At 38.4% G+C, this 26,888-nt stretch overlaps 1 long non-coding RNA gene and 1 pseudogene across 1 annotated transcript in view; both read left to right on the top strand.

Moving 5' to 3' along the window:
* LOC107692243 (uncharacterized) overlaps positions 1-6,859 on the top strand; it is a 10,937-nt gene extending 4,078 nt beyond the window's left edge. Inside the window, exons 2-3 of the long non-coding RNA XR_001634627.1 lie at positions 4,812-4,900; positions 6,832-6,859. This is a non-coding gene — a long non-coding RNA (uncharacterized LOC107692243). The remainder of the gene's footprint in view (positions 1-4,811; positions 4,901-6,831) is intronic.
* LOC107692247 (thyrotropin-releasing hormone-degrading ectoenzyme-like) overlaps positions 1-26,888 on the top strand; it is a 122,597-nt pseudogene that overhangs the window by 91,397 nt on the left and 4,312 nt on the right.

The following is a 26,888-nucleotide window of genomic DNA, read 5'->3' as shown; positions in this document are numbered from 1 at the left end:
CGGGCGAGATCCCAATTCGTCAGTCACGACTGACGTAACGTCGAACGTGACTGACTGAAAGGGAACAACTGCACATTGATATTCTGTTTAAGCAGCTTCATAATCCAGCTAGCAAAGAGCCACACACTTGATAGGCTAATTCAATTCCTCTGTCAAACTTGCATTAAAGGAATCTTTTTGTATTAAATACAACTTCAGCTGTACTGATATCATCTTTGGTCTGTTATTTATTTCCACGGTATTTAATTTTGACTCGCCCTTCAGTTTGTAAAAAAGAATAGAAAACATGTTGTGATAGTTGAAGCCTTCTAAAAGTAGCTTATGTTAAATATTTTTCTACAAAGGGTGTTGTATAGGTCTTGTAATTTGTATTTAATGCTAAATATCATTATGCTAAATATCTCTTTGAAATTGTCACAGAAGCTCACAGCTACAGCTAATCAGATCATTTATATCAGCTTATTAACATATTTGCAGTTAGCTTATAAAACTTGCATTTATTCAGGGCCACAGTTTCCCTCTTCATTATAAAACCTCAGTATTAAGTTAGAAGTTAGAAAGTGGATATAAGGTTAAGGTAACACTTTATTTCGATAGTCCACTTTAGACATTCTATTAACAGTAAGTAACTTTGCAACTACATGTCAACTAGCAGTTAGTAGAGTATTAGTAGACTGTCTGCTTAATATCTTCTAACACTTTCTTTGTCAACTTATTCTACTAACCCTAAACCTACCCTAACAGTCTACTCTGAGAGTTAGTAGACATGTAGTTGCAAATGAATGAGAATTAGTTGACATGTAGTTGACATGTAGTTACAAAGTTACTTATAGTTAATAGAATGTCTAAAGTGGACTATCGAAATAAAGTGTAACCAAGGTTAAATCTAAAATGGTCACGCTGTACTTCAACACACCTCATCTTAAATCATCTAAGGACCGTTTGGCACATCTAAGATAGTTCTGCAGATCCTGTGCTTATTTTCACCAGTGTAAAAAGTGTAGAGCTGAACTGTTCCTTCATTAACACCTTTGCAATCGTATCTTACCTTGACTATTTGTATTTTCACAGCACAGATTTTATGCTGAGGTGATGATATAGAGAATATAAACAACTTATTAGCGCTTGAAGGCACAAATTAATTTTCTCATTGCGGGCTGCTTGACTGTAATGGGGACGTGCAGTTACTCCTGATAATTCTTTTACAGGTGGATCTGAGCCTTATAGAATCTTATTTTGCAGGTATGTGTGGGTCTGCTTGAGGCTGGTGTGTAACTGTGTCAGACTAATTTGTTCAAGGTCACATGGTGATGATCAGATCCCCACAATGAAAGAATATCATTAAGATTCTGGCAATAAAACTGTCACTACTACTGTTACAGTAAAGAAAATTTTCTTGCACAAGTTAGATACTTCAGTGATCCTTGAGGAGAAATTTGATATCACTGCAAAAATACAGAGAACACAAAACAGATATACAGTACTATATATAGACTCGCAGTATAGGGTTATGAAACGTTATGCAGTGCAGTAATGCATTCATGTGACATCACTGGAATGTGTCTAGACAGTTAACAGTGCAAAACACACATACACATCTGAAATGCAATGAAACATTAACTGTAAACATGCATCAGCTTGAAAGCCACTGGCATATAAATGAAGTAGAAAAAAAACTGTAGATGAGTGACTTTCATAGCAAGGAAAAACAGACAGCAGCAATGTTTAAAGTGACTAATGGTCGATTTTCTTTAGTGTACATTAAAAAACAGCATACAAGAAAAAAAAAACTGATTTCAGATTACTTCAAGACATGTTAGTGCTTTTGCTACAAACACAATGTGTGATGAACTTAGATCACATTTAAACCTATATTCAGGCCTGATCACTTGTGATTGGATCACTGTAATAATATGAGGTATAAATGTGTAAATTCCCAAGTAATTATTGGAATTCACCACCTCCACGTTTTACAACTGAATGAATCCCTGGTGTTCTAGAAATCCACCACCAACCTCTTTGTTTAGCAGATGTTTAGCTGCATGTTGCTCTCTGCATTGTCAATAGATTTCCTCAATATCCAACAAATCCCAGTCTTTCTTCTCTAACCCATCCAGCAGAACATCTTAATCTTCTTTTGTCCATTTCTTCATGGTTTCAGTGGTTTCAAACCATTGCTGGATGATTGACTGAAAGTCTAAACAACATCAGTGAACACAGAAGCTCAAGCTCAACACAAACTCCAGCATGTGTGAATCCATGGAAGGTTTCAAATGAAGACACTTGTGTTTTTTTCCTCTCTTTTGTGCAGCTGGTGTTGGATAAAAGTGTTGTGAGGATCTATCGCACATTTTGAGCCACAAAAGCCCCCAGTGACTCATTATAGACTGCAAAAGCCAGCCGTCCCTAAAGAGAGCTTGGGATATTATCACACCCGCACAGAGAGACAGTGAGACTGAGACCTCACATCCAATGAGAGAAAGAGAGAGAGAGGGAGGGAGAGGATGCTGGTTTAAATGTAGACACATCCAGACCACAGCTGTTTCTCATTTTCAGTGATGATAAAATGTTAAATGCTTAGGAATTTCTCAATCATATATTGCAAATGTATATATTTATATTTTTTGCTTTTATTAATATATTCTTCTCCATTAAGAGCAACTAACTTTAGCTAAAGCTCTGGGCCATAACACAAAGTTCCTGAGGGATGTAAATAACGATGATGATAACAGACGCTTCCATAAATGAACATAAACATGAGCCACTAAATTACCAGCCTGTGGAGAACTTTAATTTTCTTTTGCTTTCTTCTCTTGTTCAATCCCACTGACGAACAGAGTTTTATGTAAATGTATCAGTGTGTGGTTTCATCTGAACTCACACAGATGCTTCTATTATCACTGGAATTCATAAGTATTGTTATCAGCGCTCTTCTAGCACAGAATCTCTCTCTATAGTGTCCTTACAAACATGCACGCTTAAATACTGTTTCCCAGCAGGATCATATTGCTTCATCTCATGCATAATGTCTTCCTGACTGTGCTATAGTTTCCTCTGTGATATAGGCCTACTGTAAACTTTCAGCCCAGTAACTCCAGCGTCTGCTGTTTACATCAGTTTTTGCTAAAATTAAAAGTTTCCCTCATTGTTTTATTAACAATTTTTCAGTCAGTTTTAAATAAAATCTTCATTTTGGCATATTCAGACACAATTAAGACACATTAAATAAAATCATCTTACTGAATGATTTGAGGTGAGTCACCAGCAGCCTGAAAAGGATTTTGTCCATTCCTGTCAGTTTTCCAACTAACACAAATCCCTAACGATCCAGCTCATTCCCCACAGCTGAGACTGATGTCACGAAACAATCCAGGCTGCTCTTCTCATATTAGATGACTAAAGTTTGACATTTTATGCTTAAAATCGGTCACGTGCCTGTGTAAAGTTCACTGCTACAATGCTAGGTTGCTGTGACGGTTGACAGGGTGTTGCGGTTGCTAAGGTGTTTGGAGTAGTTTTTAGCATGTCGTCTCAAGATACAACATTTCTTATCACAATATCTTTTTCTAGCTAATGAACAGAGCTCTTAGTTTCTTAAGCAGTTAGCAGTAGCTATACTAAGTAAACAAGGTCGCTAACGCTAACCGAAGGCATTTAGTGATAATCTTAGAGTAAGCTAAGCTGCTAACCAGAGGCAAACTGAAAACACAAAGAAAGATGTATTGTTTTAAACATTTTTACATTGTTGACGTGATATGTAATTTAAAAGACATTCATTATCATATTTTCATGATTAAGCATAAAAACACCATTATGTATTGTTATATATATATATAAGTTCTTATCAGGCACTGAATAGAGTTAAATGGGGCTAATGGCACACCTTAAGGGAAATGTGCTTTTCCCTGCTTCCATAGTGATTGATTGCATATTTTTATTGAACAACACATTCTGTGGAAAAATAAATCATAAAAAGTAGTTTGTTTTGTTTGGTATAAAAGGCTCACCAGCATGTGGCAAAAGGCCCCCAGTATTTGTACAAGTACAATAACTAAAGTAATATGTTTTGCATAATATTAAAGTTAATACTTTTTCTCAGTCAATAAAATGGCTTTGTTGCGGAAGGGGGAAACTGTTAAAGTTAAGTTCAAATAGCATGTATGGAGTGTGTTTAAATGATTCGGTCTTGCATTCGATCTCATAAGGTTACAGTATTTATTGCTGTTGGTCGGCTCTGCTGTGCTCTTGTCGTCTGGAGTAATTTACGATGGCAGACAGCAGACCACGTTCACCTGTGTGTCAGCCATTTAGACAGCTGAAAGAGGGGCGGCCATCCATTGTGACAGCTGTCAGACAGGCTTTTACTGGATGTGCACTCATACCTAGGGATGTTCATACGCACACTAACACATGAAAGCACACACTCACAGATGAATCGACTTCAAAATGAGGTGGCGACACAGAACATGACAGCGATCGGGTGACGGGTGATACACAGCTGTGTGTGTGTGATAGAGAGATAGCAAAGCACTCTGGGAAAGAATGAAAGCTGATTTCTTTGAGCTTTGACATTGCTGGGATTTCTTTCAGCTTCACAATCATCTGATATTTCTGATTTTGTCACTTTGCCTGCTTGTACTGAGACAGAGAGGATATCGCCCATATATATCCCACAATCGCATTAAGTCGTGGGAGTCCTTGTGTGTAAGATTATGTGCGTCATACAGTAGGTATCTGCAGCAGTGACATTTAAACCCCTGAGATCAAATAGAAGCATTTCAGCTGTTATTTCTCTCTTTGTCTCATTTCAGCTTCCAGTGGCAAATACCGCTTACGCTGGCAGTGGGAAACTCCAGTCACATATCAACAGAGACCATCATTTGGGTCTCCAATAAAACAGGTACCAATTATGCCAAATGTTTTCATTTTAACCACTAGATAAAAAGTAATAACATATTTTTCTTATACCTTGAATACACGCGTGTACACATTTATTTTTTATTTTTTTCAAAATGTTTTAAAATTTATTCTTCAAGGTTAAAAAAATTATTTTTACAAATGTCATGAATTATTAATTTATTGCACCATGTGAGTCACACAACGTAATTTGTCTGTCATGAACTAAACTTGCCTCGTCATAAAGAGGACATATTATCTAACATAATATTTTAAGGGACTTAATGACCTTGACAACCAATCATGAGAATCCCCATTATATAATTTCCTGACTTTGACTTATGACTTTGATTTATTTTTTGAAGACTTTGAAGTTATTATTATTATTATTATTAAATAAAATATTAGAGATAAAAATAAAAGATTATGCCAAACTACATTCTTTTAATAAAGCTTTTCCTTTATTATATTGTCAGCATACCCTGACATTTCTGACATATCAAAAATTATCAAAAAGTATTTTAATTACTAAGAAGACATTAAAAGCATGGTATATTCATGATTTATGTATTATGTATTATTCATACCATTATTGTATGTATTACATTTTTTAAGCGTATTTTTAGATCTGAACAGAACATTGATTGTCATGTCCTTGACCTATGAAGTCCGCGACTGCTGTCATATCAGCCAGCGACACATAAAAATACAGATAAAAGTACAGATTTTATTGGAGTTCCTAATTAAAGACTAATTCAGCTCCTGAGAGAAATGCCCTTTTACAACACATTCAAAATACTATTCATCTGTGAGTCACACCTTCATGCAGCAGCCCCACATCCACCCCCATTATATTCAATTCTGTTCCATTCCTTTCCTCTCCATTGGGAGAGCGAGGTGGATTTTCTTCGGATGGAGCCACAGCGAGTCAAATTCCAAGAGCCGGAATTGAATTAGGTCTGTGAGTGATCCGTGTGGCTCAGAGCTCAGAGTTCCTCTGATTGTGAAACCATTTAACAGCCTCCATTTTCTGCTCACCTTCTCTGAGAAACAGCCCTCATCAGAGCTACAATGCAGATCCACAGCAGCGCGTTCAAGATTAAGTCTTGAAAGAAACAGAGACTATAACATAGAGACCCTATTTATATATTTATAGTCTTGACCCTATTTATAGTCTTGAATGTCATTAGTCTTCAGCGACTCTTGAAAGAAACAGAGACTATAACATAGAGACCCTATTTATATATTTATAGTCTTGACCCTATTTATAGTCTTGAAAGTCATTAGTCTTCAGCGACTATTGAAAGAAACAGAGACTATAACATAGAGACCCTATTTATATGCATTAACTCACTGCCTGACTCTTGCGATCTGGCCGCTGACGGTTAGATGCTCCCTGGATCACGATTCACTTCAAATGCACTGAGTCCACGAGCGCTCGAGAGCACTTAACCAGTGCATTTGTTATCCATAAAAAAGCCCAAGGTCTGGCTGGAATATTACAAGATGAGAACGCGGCAAACACATTAGATTACAGATGTTGTGCATTACAAAATGCTGAATGCATCGTCTCTTCCTGTACATTTTCATGCTTTTATGAGTTCATTCCAAAGATGATAAATGCGCTGAAAATTGCAGAATATACCAGTACATATGAATTATTGTGAGCAGTATGTTTAATTTTCTGTTATATTTAATTAGAAATGCAGTCAGTTTACTTTAATTCACTTATTTTTTTACACACATTTTGTTTCTTTTATTATTTTTTTTTTAACTTACTTTGTTATCTAATGATCACATCTGTCTGTGAGTGTCTAGATGTCATTTGGTGCCATGTGTTTCTGCTCATTTGCATGTGATTTGAGCTACACTGAGCTGTCAGAAGCATCATTAAACATTTGTTTCATGCTCTTTTTTTTACTCGTGTATTTATAGAGACACACAGAGTGGGACACGTGGACGGATAGGCTTTACTTCTGAATCACACTGAACAGATGAATCAATAATTTCTGAAACCTGATTTCCCTAAAACGCTTGATTATACTGGAAGACTGTTCATAGATGTCAGTCATCAAACAAATCCAAAAAGCCTGGGGTTTCAAGAGGTTACATCACGATTAACAAATCTGTATGAAAATCAAAGTGTTGCAAAACTGTGGTTTTGCATTCATAACACTCTCCAAGCTGATTAAAATAGCATCACCAGACAATGTTCAGATATTTGATCTGCTAATGCCAGATGAAGCAAATTGAATGTGATCATGTCATATTCACCAGCTGTAGGAATGCATCAGCAGTATGCAAAATATGATATATTCATCTTTGCATGATGCATTAAGTTTTGTGTAATCATACCAGCAGTTAAACCTAAATACTCAGTCAGAAACGTTTAGCCATTTGGCACCAATAACACCTCTACTTCCTTTCCGTTGACTGTCAACCTCCAGTCAACTTCAGCAGGGATGGTTTCTTCATTAGGGCGACGCACCACCAACGTGTGCAAGGGAGGGATTTTTTTTCAAGCACATTTAACCACAGCTGTCACTGTTCTATAACTTTTGTTCTGCCTTTGGATATGTGGTCCAATCATCGTCCAGTCAGATTCTGTGGAGTACCGGCCCTTTTTGGGCGAATGCACTCTGGCCAGATTGTTCTCATAGACTTCCATACAAATTTTTTATTTTTTTATTTTTTTTTTCAAACTGCAGGCACTGCAGCGCAATCTCTGCGAGTTCTGGGAGGGCTAGCACTAACATGCTTTCGTCATCAGATGTAACCTTAACTTGTGCAGCGATTGGTGGGAAGAAACATACCTCTAAGAAATATGAAGTCAGGACTAGTCTGTATGGGCTGAATAAAGCAAACCAGTATCTCACCAGTAAAATTTAAGTGGATGACGATTGTAATGGATGTAAAGACGATTACAGTGACATACAGCCAGACTCAAAAAAAAGAGTCTCATGAGTCAGAATTCGGCTCAAAATCAGATGAAAATCACACAGTGTATGCCCGGTGTTATTATTAATTATAGGGCTTGCCTGTTTTCATGTGTCTTTCAGACAACCAAATAGGTGATGTGTTCGGCAGGTGCCCTCTTATCCACTTTTTCTTCCCGTAAAAATGGGCATGGCCATTTGTAAATTCTATCCGTCTGGCTTCCGGTCTCATCTGCGTCCAGCTATTTTTAGCTGTACAGAACCGCTCGTTTTGCTGCTTGATATTGAAAATTGGTGTGTCTTACCATATTATTTGAATGTGTTGTCTTAAAGGGGTCATATGATGCTATTTTAAAGATCATTATTTTGTGTATTTGGTGTAACAGAATATGTTGACGCTTTAATGTTCAAAAAACACATTATTTTTCAAATACTGTACATTATTGTAGGTCCTCTATGCCCCGCCTCTCTCAAACACGTCGTTTTCAACAAAGCCCCTTCCTTTGACAAGCGCAGTCTGCTCTGATTGGCCAGCTGACCCAGTGCATTGTGATTGGCCGAACACCACAAGTACGCGTCGGAAATGTAACGCCCCTTTCCATAATCGCGAGCTTCAGCTTTCAACATAAATGTAAAGACAGTTCACATTGTGAAGTTGTCTAAGGACTATGTCCTTAGTTTTACCATCAGTTCAAGCCCGAAAGGGGAACAGTCGCGTGACAGACACAGTGATGATGCTCGTATGTATTTGCAGTACACAAGCCGCGATTAAGAAAGCTGACTCCACTGTGATGTGACCAGTGGAGTCTCTCCACTGTCTCTCTCTCACTCACACACACGACGCGATACTCTACATAGCGCAAAACTCCACATTTGAACAGTCAATAGCAAATACTTAAACTATTAAGAAAACATACTTACCGTAGCTGATTCAGAATAAGTGCCAGATTGTCATAGCAAAGTCGGAAACACAGTGTCTCCCTGACATGGCTGCATCAACACTACTGCGGTTTCTGAAACCACGCCTTCTTTCTTTGCATGAACATTTGGGCGGCATTACGCAAATATTTCCACATCGTGACGTAGAGATGTGGGGGCGTGTTTGAATGAGGCGTTTTAGCCCGGTCTGGATCAGCCTTCTCTTTTAGATAGAATAAATCCTTTTGTGGGAGACTTTGAGCTTTGTAACTCTACAGATCTTATACATGCACAAATAGCTACATAACTCACTAAAGAAAAGGAAAAATAGAAATCGCATCATATGACCCCTTTAATTACGAACACACTGGTTTATAATGCAAACAGTTTTACCGTTTACTGCACGTTGTTATTCTTCTCGTTATTTCCATATAGCGGCTAATGAACTGGAAGTCTTGCCCATAGGCTTACTTCCACGTTGAAGAAAAAGGTGGATACTCTTCTTTTTTTTTTTTTCGAGTGAGAAGTAGTAGTTTGCCGGTACAACACTCAAAATTTGAGGTCTCATGTGATGGAGTTGATTTAATGAATTGATTTATTTATGTACAAACTGTGGATGGTGGATGTACAAAGATGTGGGTCAGTTTGGAAGAGTGTGAAAAATGTTTGTTTTTAGTACACTTCACCAAACCCACACTACAAAAGAATCAAAGAATAAAACCCAGTAAACCTTGATAATATTATTTGTGACATTAGAAGAAAATATATGGATATAATGTATGTATAAAACTAAACTGAACAATGTCTTAAATATTTTTTTTTCTAGTTTCATTTAACATTTTCCTTTCATTGACAGTTTTATTATACACGGACCTTTACTTTCATTAAAAAGGTGTATTTCTGCACATTTTGTAAATGGAAGCTATTTAAATGATATACAAGCGCAAACAGGGTGCTTAAAAAAATCTTCAGCTTTTGTGGTTATTTCTCATCAAACACAACTTTAAGCAAATAGTGTTAAATCCTATCTAAATGAATTCTAATTCTATTTTATACAACACAAATAAAACGTGCTTCACTTAAAAAGCCTTGGAAAACTATGCAAAAAAATGATATGCTTTGTTTTCCCTCAAAGCTTCAAAAAGCGCTTGATGGAGTTTGAACTTCACATCAAGCTGCTTCCGATTCACACAAATGCCTTGAAGTCATGCATCTTCAGAAGCGGAGGCGCAAAGTAGAAAATATAGTTTTGTGGGAATCATCCTCAATCTTGAACTTGGTAAAACAATTATCTTTATTTAAAATGTTTCAGGTCTTAATACTTTTCCTTTTGTTATACTGGGATAAATCATACCGGATTGTATGCTAAAATTGTTGGATGTGGCGCCCTACCTAGAAAATTCTCCACCAGCCGCCACTGACGTTCATTACTGACAGATGCCGTTCTTGTACTGCAAGTCTCTTTTCTCCTTTAGCCTGGAGGCGTTACTGAAGAAAAACCCTTTAGCTCATCAAGATGAGACCTGCGGTGAGACTATTGAGCCGTTACAGCAATAGTGGATAATAAGAAAGCGAGGGAAAACCTCTGTGTTTCTGCCTTTCCACTGCTGCCTCATTGTGTCAATCCTTCAGAGCTTCATCAGCTGCTGGAAACTCACGAACGTCCATTAATGTGAGAAGAGGAAGAGACAGAACGATAAAGGTAGATAGAGAGAAGAGCGCTACTTTCTGATAGAGTGTCCTCTGAAAATTTATAGTGCCACAGGCTGACAAACTGCCATTAGTCCCTTCAGGAATGACTGTTCTCCCTAAGGTCCTCTCTGTTTAATACAAAAACTCACTCATTCTGCTTAATGAAAGAAATATTCAACCGCTGGCAGCTAGAATCAGTAAGCAGCCAAATCAGCGTTTGAGTATCACTGATGGACTTTCTTTTTTTGTACATTGCATTTTGTGAATTCAGGTGCTGCTTTGTACAGATTGTGAAATTCATTCATTTTTATTCTTCCACCAAACTAAATAAGGAAGCTTCCAGATGCTCTGCTAGAATTAGCACTGCGGTTCATCACACTGAAACGACAGGCTCATCTGCCGGCGCTGTGCGGCTCACGTTGATCTAGACAGAAGTCTAACAGGCACGTGGAGAATTGTGTTTTTGGCCACAGATGTTTCCTGAGCATGCCGATTCAGTCAACTGACGACAAACCCGCAGGGAAACTTGTGTTTATTGCCATCACGTTGGGCAGAGAATTGAAACCTGTTCCCCTGGATTGTGGTACGTCATGTTCATTTAGTCTGTTTATTCGGCTCGGCCTTGTTTACCGAAGAGCTGGATAATTGAAACTTAACAGGACTGAAGGCAAATCTTTTTGTTCCTGAGTTTTGATTTCAGTCTGGTTTGTACATATTGTTTCTCTCTGCTGTTGTTTACAGCTAATCCTAATAAATAAGAGCGGATGTTAACAGGATATGTCTTATTTAACCTCAGGGCTCAGATCTGTGGAGGGGGTTATTGGCTCTTATGTACTTGAGAAGCGAAAACGCCAACCTGCATATTAAAAACGGCATCATTGTTAATCACAATGTGTAGAATGTCTTGTTTCTCTGTAAATTACTGGGATGATGAAGAGTGTTCATATTACTGCGGGAACTGAATGGGCGCTGCTGCCTGATCAATACTGCCTCACAAAGCTCAGTCAGCCTTTATTGTGATTATGAATTACTGGATCAAATGAGGAGAAAAAAGCTGCCGTTAGTTTAAGCCTAGTTTAAGAATAAAGATCATATTTCAAGTGCATTATTAATTGATGAGTATAATAATTGGGTTGAATGCAAAGCTATTCATCTTTCATTATAATATTTGTATTCTCACTATTTCATAACTAGTTGCTTATTAGCATGCATATTACTAGCATATTGGCTATTAGTACTTATAAAGCACATGTAAATGCCTTATTGGCAGATGGAGGTTTTGTTTAATTTCACAAAAACATGGCTCATATTTCAGCCTGAAGTCAACTTAAATGTAATATAATATAATATGATATGATATGATATGAGATGATATGATATGATATAATAATGTAGTGTACATTTGTAATTATACATTTTATGTTTAATATTTTAGTACATTTGTAAATATGCGTTGCATCTACTTGAGTGTACTTTTATCAAAAACATTGTCAACATTTTCATTACTGTATTAGTTCAGTAACTGTGCAGTATAGTACAGTAACTAAATAAAAAAGTTGTCATTACTGCAATAAAACTAAGACTCAGCACAATATACTAAACATTAAATATATATTTTTAAACCTTTTTTCTTTTCTGTTTTTTTAATTATTTGCTAAACAGAATTTCTATAGGCTGATCATGCTACTATAGGAGAAAATGTGTTTTAGAATTATAATTCAAAGATAATAATCCACTTTTTTTTTTGGTGTTAAATATATCGTAAACATGAAATTCACAGTCACATTAAAACACAATCCATTATTTATTTATGCAACACATTATAGTGTTAAATATATGTTTATGTTGAGTGTAGCTTCAGTTCTACTAAACTAGATTAAAGGAATTAACAGTTGCTGTTAACAGCTGGCTGCCGTTATTGCGATCACTAGCTACTTGTCTAGACACACTGCGTTTTGAACTTCCATAGAAATGCTCATCTGTTTCTAACCTAACATTAGCATCACCTGTCAGGGAAAATACAGATTCAGTTTGCAGGTAACGGAAAAAGTTTATTACGCTCACACTGAGCAATAGGGAAAAAACAGAAACACAAAAATAGTCCCAAATCAAAAGTCCACAGGACCAGGAAAGAGCCTCTCAGCAGGGACTGACCAGAGCGTCGTTCGTGACGCAGCGTTGAGGACTCACTGAGCTCCCCGATGAGAGCGTATAGCGTGCAGGGAGGGACTAGGGCGATGTCTCAGAATCTCGACAGAGCTAGAGATAGCCAGGGCAGGTAGTAGAACAGATCTCGACAGGATAAGATGAGAAGTTCAAAAACAAAAACAAAACAGCACTCAGGGCTAAAAAGACACAACACGGCAAGACAAAGCAAACATGACAGAAAGGTCACGAGCGAAGCGTTGCACAACATACAACAACGGTCTGACAAAAGACTGAGCACGCGAGGATCTAAAATAGGGGAGGGCTAATGAGGAATGAATGGCAACAGGTGTGACAGAAAACACAAAAGAGAATTAAGGATAACGAGTGGGAGGGGAAAACGCCACACAGACAGTGGAGCACATGGTGAGCTGTCAAAACAAAACCCATGTGCTTAGAGACCAAGCACACAGACACAGAAAAAGACAAAACACAGCAGATCAGACCGAAGTCATGATATCACCAGCAGGTTGTTGCCATAGATACAGAAGGTTTGTTTGTAGCACCTGTAAAACATCACAACACCTGTCGACAATTCTGTCATTTCTCACACAGCAGCAAGAGAGAATTACAAAACGATGCTAGGAGAGTATTTTAGACTTTTTTCATATTCTTTCCCTTTGACACAATATTTTTTATGCATGTGGAGCGATCTCATTTGACTCTGAGTCTCAGTGATGGAGTTCCGTAATAGGCCTGTTTGAAATGCTCTGCTAAAGCTCCGACTAAATGAGCTACAATTACAGGCCAATTTAGAAAGTCAATGATTTATTTAGGAGACTGTTATGTTACTCTTTATATACTCATGAATTACAAATCCGTTTGAATTCTTGAGTTTCTTTCAATTCACCAATGGTTGCTGACGATCATGTCACCAGACATCACCAGCTGTCATTGAAAATGAATGATGTCAGGCAATTTTAAAGAGCCACACACTCTAATTTTCACCTTGCTGTTCTTCTGGAGTGCTATTATCAATGATAAATAGCCTTCATGCAATGCAACACATGTTTCTCTGAGCTTGTGTGTACTAGGCACGTTCCTGAAGCGTAAGAGTGATCAACTCATTCATTACTGTGCTCAATAAAACAGCAGGGAAACTTCAGTGCCTCATGACAGTTTTATAGTAATGTTGCATTTATATTTAATGAACATTTTCCCTCCGAACTTCGATAAGAAAGCTGAATAATTAGAAAATACAGGGAAGAAAGTAAGATTTATGAAATTGAGAAACTGAATGGCCTCCAGTCTCTGCTGTGTGAATGTGAATGTGGTAATAATGAATGTCTCTATATGTAAATGACAGTCATTATGAGGTGTTTTTAAATTCCATATTTTTCTTCTAAAGAAGTACCACAGCTATCTATCTATCTATCTATCTATCTATCTATCTATCTATCTATCTATCGAATTTGAATGAGCATATAAAATATAAACATATTACATAACATTCAAAGATGTACAGCTAAATTTAACAAATTCATAATGAGAAATTATTAAAGCCTGTGTTTATTTAGTCTATTAATTACTGGTGTTTAACTCTCAGTCACTTTCTAGAGGTCAATGTGACCAAACGAGATGTGATTTGTGTTGTCTACCAGCCATCACTCACTTCACCTTTAATGTGTTGTGACAGGTGAAGTCATTGCAGTGATTTATGTGCTACTGTGTCTTTAAGCGCTAAAGAGAAACACAACATAATTAATGCACATGCAATGTGTTAAGCTCTTGACTGACTGAAAACGGCATCCCTCATGTCTGTGTACACATCAGTCAAGAGAATATACATTGAATATTTCCTTGTAATCAGTGTGAAAGAATGACAGTCGATGAGTGTTTCAAGTGCCTTGGCATCATTATAGGCTGATTAATTGTTTATTTTAATGCAATCATTGCTCATTAGACCTCAGTTTAATGCTTTATTCTGTTTGGCTGACACAATGGTTTTGATTTATTTTCTATAACCGCACAGCTGTGAAGTAGTTCCAAGTCTGTTGACCCGGTTTCTAAATAAGATATGTAATCAATGCCGTACGTAAGGGGTTTACACATGCTTTAGACAAAAATCCTGAAAATATTTTCAGGACATAAACACATGTACATGTTGTAATCATGGTAAACGGAGAATTATTGACTCCATACTGTTGAATTATTGAAAATGAATACAGGCCCGAGGTGTAAAAGCCAGTGCTTTGGGTTTGCATTAACTTTAAATAATTCAACAGTCTGGAGTCAATTACTCCTGACTTCTATATATCTGTAAGACTGACAGAAATGCTAGTATCAGTCAAATAAAGCATTTCTGGCCTCTTATTATTACAATATTTTTAAATACAATTGAGCAAAAATGTTTCAATACTTTTTCATTACCATGTATAATAGGGAAATTTGATTTCATATTAAAACTTTAAGGACCATTAATCTCTGAACTTCAAATATTAACGGCAGTTTGAAGACTCACCGTCCTTCTCTAATATATTAACAGGCTGTTCAAAGGAAGAAGAGCACAATTCCTGATCTTAATTAGACACAAACCTATTTAAATCAAGCGTAGCGTTAGTTCTGGCAGGTCACGTTAGTCAAGCTCGCATCAGCTGACTCTCAGCTGATCCCCATCAACCTATGGGAATACGACACCTATCTAAGTATTCATATATAAGGTCCCGCAGTAGTATCAGCAGTTTTCGCATTGCTCAATAGCTAATTACCCTCCTCCATCCCCAACTCCTCCTCTGTCAGTCAGGATTCAACCTTCTGATTCTCCTTTGAATCAGACTAATTCTAAAATGTGTACATAACATTATTGAACTTTAATGATATCTGCATACATTTATGTTGGTTCTGTTCTGTTTACCCTGGGGGGGGGTTATCGCTGCTCTCCCTGCTCTCATCCATGCTAGGCTGCATGGATGCGCAGGGAGTTCTTGCCCAGAACGGAACCATACCGCCAATCCAAACTGTATGCTAATTGTTAATCATCTTTGACGATAGTGGTCCTGACAGAAACACCTTATTAGATCTAAAACTCTTCTTAGTTACATGGTATAAATTCACCTTTGCTTGGTTCAATAAACACGTTTGCTACTTTTTTTGTAAAGATGTTGGGACAGATTTTAGTTCTTCACATCCTCAAATGTCTCCTGCTAATGTTAATGCAAATCAGTTTCTCTGGAAATGTTAAAAACCTCCTTGGGTAACAGTGGGTGTCTGTGAGTAACTGTGATTAATGTCCCAATTAAATGTGTGTTGGGTGAATCTGTCCTCGGGAATTTAATGAGTCTGTTTTCGAGTCTGATCACTTCCTTTTTCGCCTGACCTCTGATAGGGAGCGCTTATGTGCCCTGCATGAAATTGAGAAACTGAAATAGACAGCCAAGGCTCTCTGGAAGAATGTACCGATACATACAGAGTTCTGGCATGAAACTCGAGATGGCGCAGTCCGACAGGTCTAGCTCAATCGGACCTGGTGACATCATTGTCACATGGCAGCTGATTGGTTCTCCCCTGAATCGGTAGCCAGTGAGCTTACTGCTCAATATTCAAATACCTGGCTTTTGTTTACTGTAGCAGTTTGCAGCGCACTTCAGAAACCCTCCACCTTCCCCAGCTCCACCTGTATAGATCTGCTATGGGGTGATTCATGTATGCTATATGGGGGTTATTCATATGTGTTATATGTGCAGCAGCAGTATTTCTAGCGACAATACTAGCTTTTTTCAGAACATTGCTATGTTGTTGCTATGGTGTTCTGACTGGTTGCTTAATGTATTAGTGAAACTGTGCTTGCTAGCAATCGTTCTTTAGATTCAAAGACTTGTGGAAAGTCTCTTGTTGTTGGTATTAGGATATTGGCCACCTCTCTGTTTTTCTGCTCTCATGGGAGGGTTGTAGGCATTTCTAAAAAGGCAGAAGGAAAAAAAGGAGAAGTCATTTGAAGCTTTAGAAGAGAGCTTATGCTTTATGGACTTATGCAAATTGAACACGACTGTAGCCATACAGGAGAAGCTGTTTTTTGTTTCTTACAGCACATTATGTCTCCCCACACAAAGCACAATGCCTGACAGTTATTCTAAATGAATAATGATGAACAAAATCAACTGTTTGTAATCAAATGTTAACGACGTGTCTACCAAAGGGGAAAAATGCATAAAAATGAGCTGCTAGTGTCTGATCCTTGTACTCTCTTTCTTTTCTCTAGAGCGGGGTATTTGCCCCAAAACGTCCCCCTGCAGATGATCTCATATTTGTCTCAGGAGACCGAGTTTCTGCCGTGGCACGCTGCTAGTCGAGCTCTTTACCAGCTGGACAAACTCCTAGACCGCACTGAAGACCACAGCCTGTTCAGCGTGAGTCTGATCTCAGATCAGTTTGGTGTCTGGTGTATTTTAACCTTGACTAGTGCAATAAGAAAGACACAGCAGATATCTAGCAGCACATCTCAGATGGCTCGACTCACCGCCAGACAGATTCAAAACTTCCTCTGATCATCATCCAAAACATCAGTCCAAAATATTTCCAGACACAATGCCTGTTTGCTGCAGCATTTAAAAAAACTGACACATACTAAAAATAGAGTGAAATCTCCACCGTTGCTTGTGCTTTATTGGCAATGTTCAGAATTGCATACTACTCATACTGTTTCTATACACTATGTATGTTATTGGGTGGAAAGGATCGTTGAGCCTTTGATTTTGGGAATCTCTTGGTCCTACTGGGTCATTGGCCATCGTGACAAGGGTACTTGCTGGTTTAACTTGCAATAGTCAATAGTGGGTCGCCATTTGCCATTGGGTTTCATGACTTGGTTCCATCCATTGGTGGTCACAAGACATCGGGGTTTCTATGTTGTGAACTGGCTTTTCAGTCCTGATACAAAGAAAGCTTTGTTGACTCCTGACTGAATTAATTTGAAGCCTCGTGATGGTGATTCCGTGGCGTATCAGTGTCCTGTTCATGAAATCCCTACAGAAGTTTGTACCAAAAAAAAAAAAAAGAAAAGAAAGCACTATGAGTGTTTTTATGTTTTTAAAGATAGTATGCAGTGCAGTGTACTAGTATTCCATTCTGAACACAGCCTAACATGACAGTGTCAGACTCTTTCTCTGTTCCTCTGGCTTCTGTCTTGCCTGTCAGCTTGCTTTCATATTCATTTATCACTTTGTTATTCAGAATATCACTCAAATGCCTACCCACAATCCCTCAGTGCTCATGAGTAATTTCTGCCCCTCCTCTGTAATGGACGACCCTTTAGTGTCAGCAGTGAGAGTGTGATGAATTTAATAACATCTTCTCTCTATTTTTCTCCATCACGGTGTTTACTGTGAGACAGAACAGATATTTAGAATGTAATGCAAGACAGGAAACAGCTGGAGCAGATTAGTCAGGTGCCTTCAGTCATGTGGCCAGGTGTCTCAACCTGTCAGACCAAACAAACCCCTCTCTGTGTGTGTTTGTGTGTGTGTTTGTGCTGGTCAGTGTATTTTGGCCTGTTCACACACAAACACAGCATCACTAATCGTCAAACTGAGGTTAATCTGTTAGCAAGACAAGAATACGTCACTCAATTGCTGTAGAAACAGCTTGACAAACACACCTGATCAGCTGTATGGTCCACCACAGTATGGAAAACAATGTCCTCTACCAGCATTTATGTGCTTTTATTCGTGTAAGTGTGTGTTAAGAATTGAATTGCGGCATAGCAGGAGAGCATGAAGGCATGAAGGAGAGCAGTCGTGCTAAATTAGCCATGACAATAACTGCTGCAACATTTCCCTCAATCATATGGCGAGTCAACACACACACACACACACACACACACACAGACACTTTACACCAGCGGTTCTCAATTCCAGTCCTCACCTACCCCCGCTCTGCATGTTTTGCATGTCTCTCTTTGTTAACACACCTGATTCAGATCATCATCTCGTTAGAAGTGAGCTCCGTGCATGAACTGTGTTCCGATTGACATGGTCCCTACACAGTGTCCATTGCTTCAAACTGGAATCATGGAGGAATATCCGGTAATGTCCACTTCGCAGGGCACTTACAGTCAAATATAACAAACGTCTGAAGCAATAAGAGAAACATACAAAATGTGCAGAGCGGGGCTACGTGAGGACTGGAATTGAGAACCGCTGCTCTACACAATACAATACAAAACAGTAGAAAACAAAACCAAAAATTATAATAATTTAAATCCTGGTCTCAGCATGGCAACCATACACACTCTTTTTCTGCCTTTTGTTTTGCACTTTTGTTTGGTTTTGCTTTACTTTGTGCTTTGTTGTATTTTTTGTTTTGTTTTGCTTTTTATAATTTCTTTGCTTCCCGTTTTGTTTTGTTTTGTTTTGTGTCATCAGGATTATGTTCTAAGACAGGTGGAACCGAAGTATCACAAGTTGGGCTGGCCGGCCGCTTCCCCTGACGGCTCCTTCATGCAGGTGGCTTATCAGGCCGAGTGAGTCTTGAATTTCATATTTCTTGAATTATGTATTACAGTTATAAACTTATATGTAGTCTAAGTAAGGACAGTGAATTGCAAAGTGCAAGCCAGACATTTTCCACCTCCGAGATGGGAATGACCTCAGTATACATGTATTTAATTTTTAATTTCCCCTTCCTCTGTCTTTAGCTGCTAATGTACTTCCTTCTTTCCTCCTCAGAGAGTTGCAGAGAGAGGTGATGCCTGCAGTTTTGGAAACAAACACTGTCACCGGCAGGCTGTTTCTCTCATTTCAGACTGGATTTCCAGCAACAAGAACAGGTGAGCAAATTTAAAGAGTGACATCCACACACAGTAACATAACAGCTTTTATTCAAGCCCAGTGTTTCTCCTCACTGGATTGACACAAAAACAAACATATAGCAAAGTGCCCTAATGATGTTTGAGGTTTCAATTAACTGCTGGAAGTTGAGGCAGTTCTTTTTATTGAATTGGTTAACCACTCATTTGACTGAATCAGAGTGGACTCCTACTAACAGATGGTTTGTATAGTGACGTAGTTAAAGATGCTCATTCAAAAAAGATTTTTGTTTAAAAATGCCATTTTAATGTAAAAGATGTCCTGCAGGAAACCCACCTCAATTTAGTTTTTGCTCTTCAACCTAAGAAAAAGTACATCCATCATTGTGAAGCCATACTACAAAAGTGACAGCTAGAGTTGTTGGGTTGAGTGTTGTGCTAGTATGTGTGGGCAATTTAAGGTCTGATCAATATGTTCTGCTCATCAACCCTGCCAAGATTCATACAGTAGGAGTTTTATTCCAAGTGTCCATGGCAACACACATTTGTTCATCTAATTTGTTTTCCCTGCTTCCCACAGCAATGTTCATATATATGTATGGAGTATCACACTGTCAAACACACCATGCCACCGGCAGGGACTAATGACCATAATGGAGAATAAACAGGATTGTGGGTGTGTGTTTGTGTATCTGATGAAACGGCTTTACCCTGCACAAGATATTGTGTTTGCCTACTTTTTAGGAAATTATTTTTTGTGCTTATGCCAAACTGTTGGCTGCATGCCTACAAACACACACACACACACACACACACACACACACACATTGCATATTGACAGCCTCAAATGCACTGGCAATTTGTTTGCTGGCTTCTTTAATATCATGCCCTAAAATCGACAGATAGACCTTAAATACACACACAGTTGCTTTATTACACATAAAATGTGTTACATATTGACCTTGGCTTCATATAATATGCATTTAATGACTTCTGAGGCCTCTGACATGACTCTAATAACAGTGGGCTGCTCAATTTAAAAGCTTTTTGGCCTAATATTCTTGCTTTCAACATGTGAAATACACACTCGGTTGGATTCAGCTAGTGTTTGACCTGCTCAGTCAAAGATTTTCCACTCAGTGGCTCTATAATTATTACCCCGTTTAGTCCAGTGTGAGGATTCTGAACGTGTCTGAACAGACAGAAAGTCTCTGTACTAAACACAATACCTCCTGCTAGACGTATCATCATGTGGACAAGTTAGTCTAATCCAGTGGCAACGAACTAGAGCTCATGAAAGTGCTCATATTTGTGATTTTTTTTAAGGCATTTAGCTGATAGTTTTATCCAGAACGACTGATTACAAATGATTTAGTTTCTCATGTACAACTGTCAAAGTCAACAGATGGCAAGAAATTAGTTCTGAAATTCATCTGCTAGAAATTAATCTGCCTTTCTTCTCCACTGTTTTTATGTTATTAGTCACTGTTTTGATACTTATTATTGTGTATTATGTCATAACTGTTCTGAATTGTGCCTCTTACCTGACAGCAGAAGTCTGAATCTGCCAGATGTGTCCTTCATGGTCCTTTTCTTCAAAAATGACCACTAGTCCTACTGGGACAATAAAACAAATCTGTTCAGGTTGATATTCAGGGATGACCACATCATAAAAGAGGAATGCGTTTGCTCTTTATGTCTTTTTATGGTTTAGGTGATGATAATGTCACAGGAATGACCCAGCAGCGTTTATGAGCTGTACACACTGTACAAAATCCTGACAAATCCTCCTCATGTCCTCCTCGTTTATTAATTAAAAACAAGATACCACAGACTAAAAAAAGAAAACTGAAATTAAAGTAAGACAACTCTGCTGAGACTCAAGCTAAACTGCTTTTAAGTGCAGTTTTAGTCTCTGTTTGAAACAAAGTGTTTCACACAATGTAAAATACTCAAAGAACTTTGTACATTGTTTCAAAACAGAAGTGTCTCACAGGCATATAGAATCTTTACAAAATCTCATAACAGCCATCTATTATAAATGTGTTGCCTTCACACAGCCAAATATTAGAGCAAATCAAGCTTTTAAATTCAGGTTACAATATCAGAAGTAAAAATTAGATTTATGGCTTATGTCATCTCCCATCTCCCAGAATCTGAAAATACCTTAAAATAATATATTCCAGAATCATGGCAGCTAACGGAATGTCACAAACATTATTCTTTAACTGTGTTTCTGAATTCAATTATCGTTCCTGTCAGTGGAAGCCATAAACAAGACATCACTTTCACAGGTGTGGAAATTTCAGTCTATATGCTCCAGTTGGTTGTGACATGATTTGATGTCTTACTGAAGGTGCCGTTTTCTGTATTGCTATATATTGAAAACTCCCAGAGGCTCCGACGGCTCATCCAGACTCATAACAGCCTTTTATTATAAACATGTCTCCTCCACAGATGACAATATTTGAGAAAAAATCAAACCTTTATATTCAGATTATAATACGAAAGGTTATAGAAGTCAAAACTAGATTTACGGTTTGTGCTGTCTCCCATTTTTATTGTGAAAATATATCAAATTCATGAATTTTACCAATATAATGGCTGCTAACGGAATGTCACAAATATTATTCTTTAACTGTGTTTCTGAATTCACTTATCGTTCCTGTCAGTGAAAGTCATAAACAAGATATCACTTTCACAGGTGTGGAAATTTCAGTCTATACGCTCCAATTGGTTGTGACATGATTTGATATCTTACTGAAGGTGCCGTTTTCTGTATTGCTACATTGAAAACTCCCAGAGGCTCTGACGGCTCATCCAGAATCAGCAGGTCTTTATTGCACTTTGAGCAAATCAACAGTTCAGTCATTGTATCGCCGCGGCTCCTCCAGAGGTTTAATGTTATTTCTTCTTCCTGTACGAATATTACATGCATCGCCTCACAGCCTGAGATGCTTTTCTCTCTGCGTAGCTCTACAGTAGACTGTTATTCTTTTCTAAAATCTGTAACCAGATGATATCCATGGGTCCATAGAGGGCACTTACTTATGACCGATATATTGCTAGACTATATATATATTGCATTGTGACTCACTTTGGGAGGCCTGCAGTGATGATTTGGGTCAAATTTCCACTACTTAAAAAATTATGACCTCTCCAAAGATCATCGAATCAGATCAGCTGGTGTTATTATGGACATTTTTTGCTGTGACAGAATTCAAGTGATTCAAAGTGACTGCAGACAGCAGAAGACCACTTGGACCAAAGTGGTCCGTTTTGAATCTAAGAGTGTCTTTTTATTTAAAATGGTATTTCCCGCATAGATATTTTGAGTGAAAAGAAGAAACAGAAAAAGAAAGGGTAACACTTTAGGGAACACATATCCACTATTAACTAATTTTCCCTCAAAAACTCCTAATTTGCTGCATATTGATACTAAGTAAGTTAGTTAGTTCTTGTAGTAGTTGTGTTTAGGTATTGGGTAGGGTCAAGGGATCTAAAACACAAGAGATAAATACAAACATCATGCAGAATAAGGCATTCATATGTGATTTATAAATACTAATAAACAGCCAATATGCTAGTTACACATAACCTTGACCTTGGCTTCATATAATATGCATTTAATGACATCTGGCATCTTCATGCTAATAAGAAACAAGTTAATAGTGAATAGTGTTCCATAATCTAATGTGTCCCCAAAGAAAGATCAACTTCTCACATAAGCATACAAATAAAAATGTAGAAATCCACTCACACTGTTTTTCACTGATTCTTCTGGAGGTGAAATGTTAACTTGTGATTTGCTATATTTGAACAACCCTGAGGACTTGTGAAAAATTCTCTCTTCAGGAAAATTTAATTCTCTGAAATTAAAACAAGTATTACATGTGAACACAATGCAATCTAATGGCGTGTGAATCTGATGTAACCCTCAGCAAACAATAAATGAACAGACTTGGTCACAGTGAGGAATGCTAATCACCTGTACCATTCAGTGTGCATATATGCTAATCAGTGTATCTCCATTTTCACTATTTTCCCTGGACTCTAAAAGTCAATCTTTGTATGTATGTAAAAAGAAAATAGTAAATAGTGAAAAACATTTTGGCTCCATCAAGATGGAAATGTTAAAGTCCCCATGAAATCAAAATTAAATTTTTTTGGGTGTTAGTATCAATATGTTAGTCTTAAGGTTATCTATAAGGCAGTGTGCGCCAAAACAGTGACAAAATTCGCATTTAGAAGATATAAGCATTCAAAGCTTTCAGTTCGTCACTTCTGCCAAAACGGCTCAATGATTTTTTTGACGTCACATCATACTTCAGCTTCTCATCAAACTTTCTGTCCAATCAAATGCTCTCTAGAATCCGAAGCGCCCGCCCCCTACACTATAAAATAGATGCTGAAGCCGCGGCTGAAATCGGTCACTTGTCCACAGAATTTGTATTTTCTGTACAGTGAATGGCACGTAGTGCACTATATAGGGGACAGGGAAGGATTCAAACAGTGTAAATATGTTTTCCATTGAGGAAAAAAGAAGTCTGGTTTCGCACTGTGTCACGCTAACCACCGCACCACACACACACTCTGCTCCGGTCCAGAGACACGATAGCACGGAGCGGATCACATGCACGAGTTGGCGCAGACCACAAAATGTATCGGAGCTACTTGAATTCTACACAGAATGCTATATTTTATAGCAATATGGATGAGATTGTGGCTGGCATACCCTATCAAATGCGGCTTTACGGAGCTCAACGGCTCTGAACGGCTCTAGGCCAAGCTGTGATATAAACTAACGCTATTGGCTATTTTAAAAAGGGGCGGGGCTGCTTGATATGTTCCGCCCTGTCTTCCTGTTTCAGTTAAAATGACGCCAACACATAGAGTAACGCTGCATGTTTCTAAGCATTTCAGGGGACCTTTAAATATGAGTATTTAGGATTAATTAGCTGTGAATTGTGTCTTCACCCAAATGTTTCAGTCAATCCTCTGTCCCACAGGATTCCACCCAACGTGCGGGACATTGTGTACTGCACAGGCGTTTCTCTGATGGATGAGGATGTGTGGGAGTTTATCTGGATGGAGTTTCACTCCTCTACAGCCATCTCTGAGAAGAAGGTTCTCTTGGAGGCCTTGACCTGCAGTGACAACATCTTCCTGCTCAACAGGTCAGTCGACCTCATTAACAATGACAAAGCAATGAAATTCAAATAACAAGCTGCTGTAGCATGACACGTTTATCAGTCGGTCTCAGATGAAAGTTTTAGCTTCTTTTTAGCTTGGAATCTCAGTACAACCGGCCTCCTCATTCAGTTTTTCATGATTTTTGGGGGGCTTTCTGCCATTTTATTTGAGAGCAGGTGTCTGGAAGTCTCTGGAGCATGTATTGTACTCCTCTGACTATAACTCACTCGTTAATTTGTAGTCTACTGTACCTCATGAAGCAATCCGATTCAGTCCTTTCCTCCACATCAGGTCACTCACACCAGCAGAGCTGCACTCACTCCTCTGATGGGGCAGTAAAGACAATGGCTGCCGTAGGAGCTTTTCCCCACAAGTCTCCAATGTGTCTTAAATCCTCTCCCAACTCAATAGCAGGATGAGGACGGTGACGGATTACACCCTGTCCAGTCCAGACGAGGATCTCAGAGCCCACACATATTCTAAAGCAGTTCTCTGAGGATTCACTGCGGGTTCGACATCTGCATTTATTCGGTTGCATTTGGTCATTGTTTTCTGGTTGCACTGAGAGAAAAAAACATTCCCATATAAAGAGACCCAACATGACCCCTCTCTGCAGTGAGTGTTCAGCACTCAACAGGCTGATTCCCGTGGGATGGCTTCAGCGTGAGCCTGTTGAGAGGGATGTGGTTTGTCTCACTAGAGCAAGAAGACAAATAAAGCCACACTTCAGTGCTCTATATTCAGGCAACTTCATCTTCATGTTAAGATACTATTCATCAAATTACAGTCAACAAGGAACCTATTCATTTTTTCTATAGTGGTAACTGCATTCCATGAAGGTAAAATCAATGAGTGTTACAAGCGCTCAGTGATCCATGTCACACACACAATACACCTAGATACAACATCTGATAGTCATACAGCTGAACCATGAATACAAAATTAATCATTCTCCTACAGTACAAACTTTTTGAAGGCCATCCTGCTTCTGATGATGGCTTGTCAATGACTACTGTATGTGTTTCTGGACCAGCATTCCCTTCAACCAGTCAGGTTATAGGGTTCTGTTTGGATGTTAGGGATATGCTTAAGTTTGATATTAAAGCTTAACATTTTGTTTTAGCAGTAGTTGTTGTTGTTGAACTTAAGAGGAGGGTCGAATTTAAGTAAAGACCAAAGGCCCCTGACAAGTCCATGCCATGACAATATAATATGGCCTTGGACCATCGAGTGTTGAGTCCAAGACCATAATATCACTGTCTTGTTCTTGTTATGGTTATGAGAGAATGTCGGTTGGTAAAATCCTTGTCACCTTATGATGGTAGTTGGTTTTATTTGGTTTCTAAGTGACTGAAGCAGATCATTAAAGGCCATTAAAGGCCATTAGCTGGTTCAATCTTGTCTAGGTGGTTGATCAGCTGGACTAAAAGCCAAGTCAGCATGGTTAGAGCTGCTAGACCAGGGATTCTCAGCTGTCCTATAGCTGAAAGGTCCATTGTCCTACAAAATGTATGTCTAACCTTGATCAAACTCTCCTATCTGTAACTTTATAGTAATCTTAAAGAACTTGTTTAGCTTATTCAGGGTGTCTTTGATTAGAGTTGGAGCTAAACTCTGCAGGAAAGTAGACCTCTAGGGTCAGAGTTGAGATCCCCTGTGCTGGACCAACTTGGCCTGGTAGTTTGGAGTGGATAGTCATTTTCCAAGACCATAAAATAGTGTGAGAGCAGCGGTAGTGATGTGGTGGTGTTGAAAGTGCCAGAAATCATTGTTAGAAAAACACAGGAGTTGGCAACACTCACGGGCTAATTAGAAACTGTCACCTAGTGCTACAATGCATAGCATTAGCGGGATGTGATAGCCACATCGATGTGTGAAGTACCTGTAACTGAATTTATATCAGCTCAAAGAAAAAACTGCAGCTGTTGACTGTCCTCTGAGAGTTTTTAACACTGTTAATATGGAGTTCTGCACTTCTATGCATCCATTTTATTAATGAATTCCCATGAAATAAAGGGGTTTGTCATCACTATTCAGAGTGCAGGTAGCGCCTTATGAGTCATTGTTGTCTAGAGAGGATTTGGTGTTGCTTTATATGCTTAAAATATCTCTCATACCTGAAATTTGTTCTGGTGTCACATAGGATATCTGAAATATTTGCAGCATTCAGGCGTTCACCTTTGCTCTAGTGTTGGAGAGTGGAGAGGACCTCTAGCAGCAGTTCATTGATTTCAGCCACACTTAAATTTCACACAGCATGCACAAGCAAAGCCCCCCCCCCGTCCCAGATGAGCAGCATGTGTGTG

Source organism: Sinocyclocheilus anshuiensis, unplaced genomic scaffold (assembly GCF_001515605.1).
Source record: "Sinocyclocheilus anshuiensis isolate Anshui unplaced genomic scaffold, SAMN03320099.WGS_v1.1 scaffold875, whole genome shotgun sequence".
Lineage (NCBI taxonomy): Eukaryota > Metazoa > Chordata > Actinopteri > Cypriniformes > Cyprinidae > Sinocyclocheilus > Sinocyclocheilus anshuiensis.
Note: the sequence above shows the minus strand (reverse complement) of the source record. Positions and strands in the feature narration are given on the sequence as shown.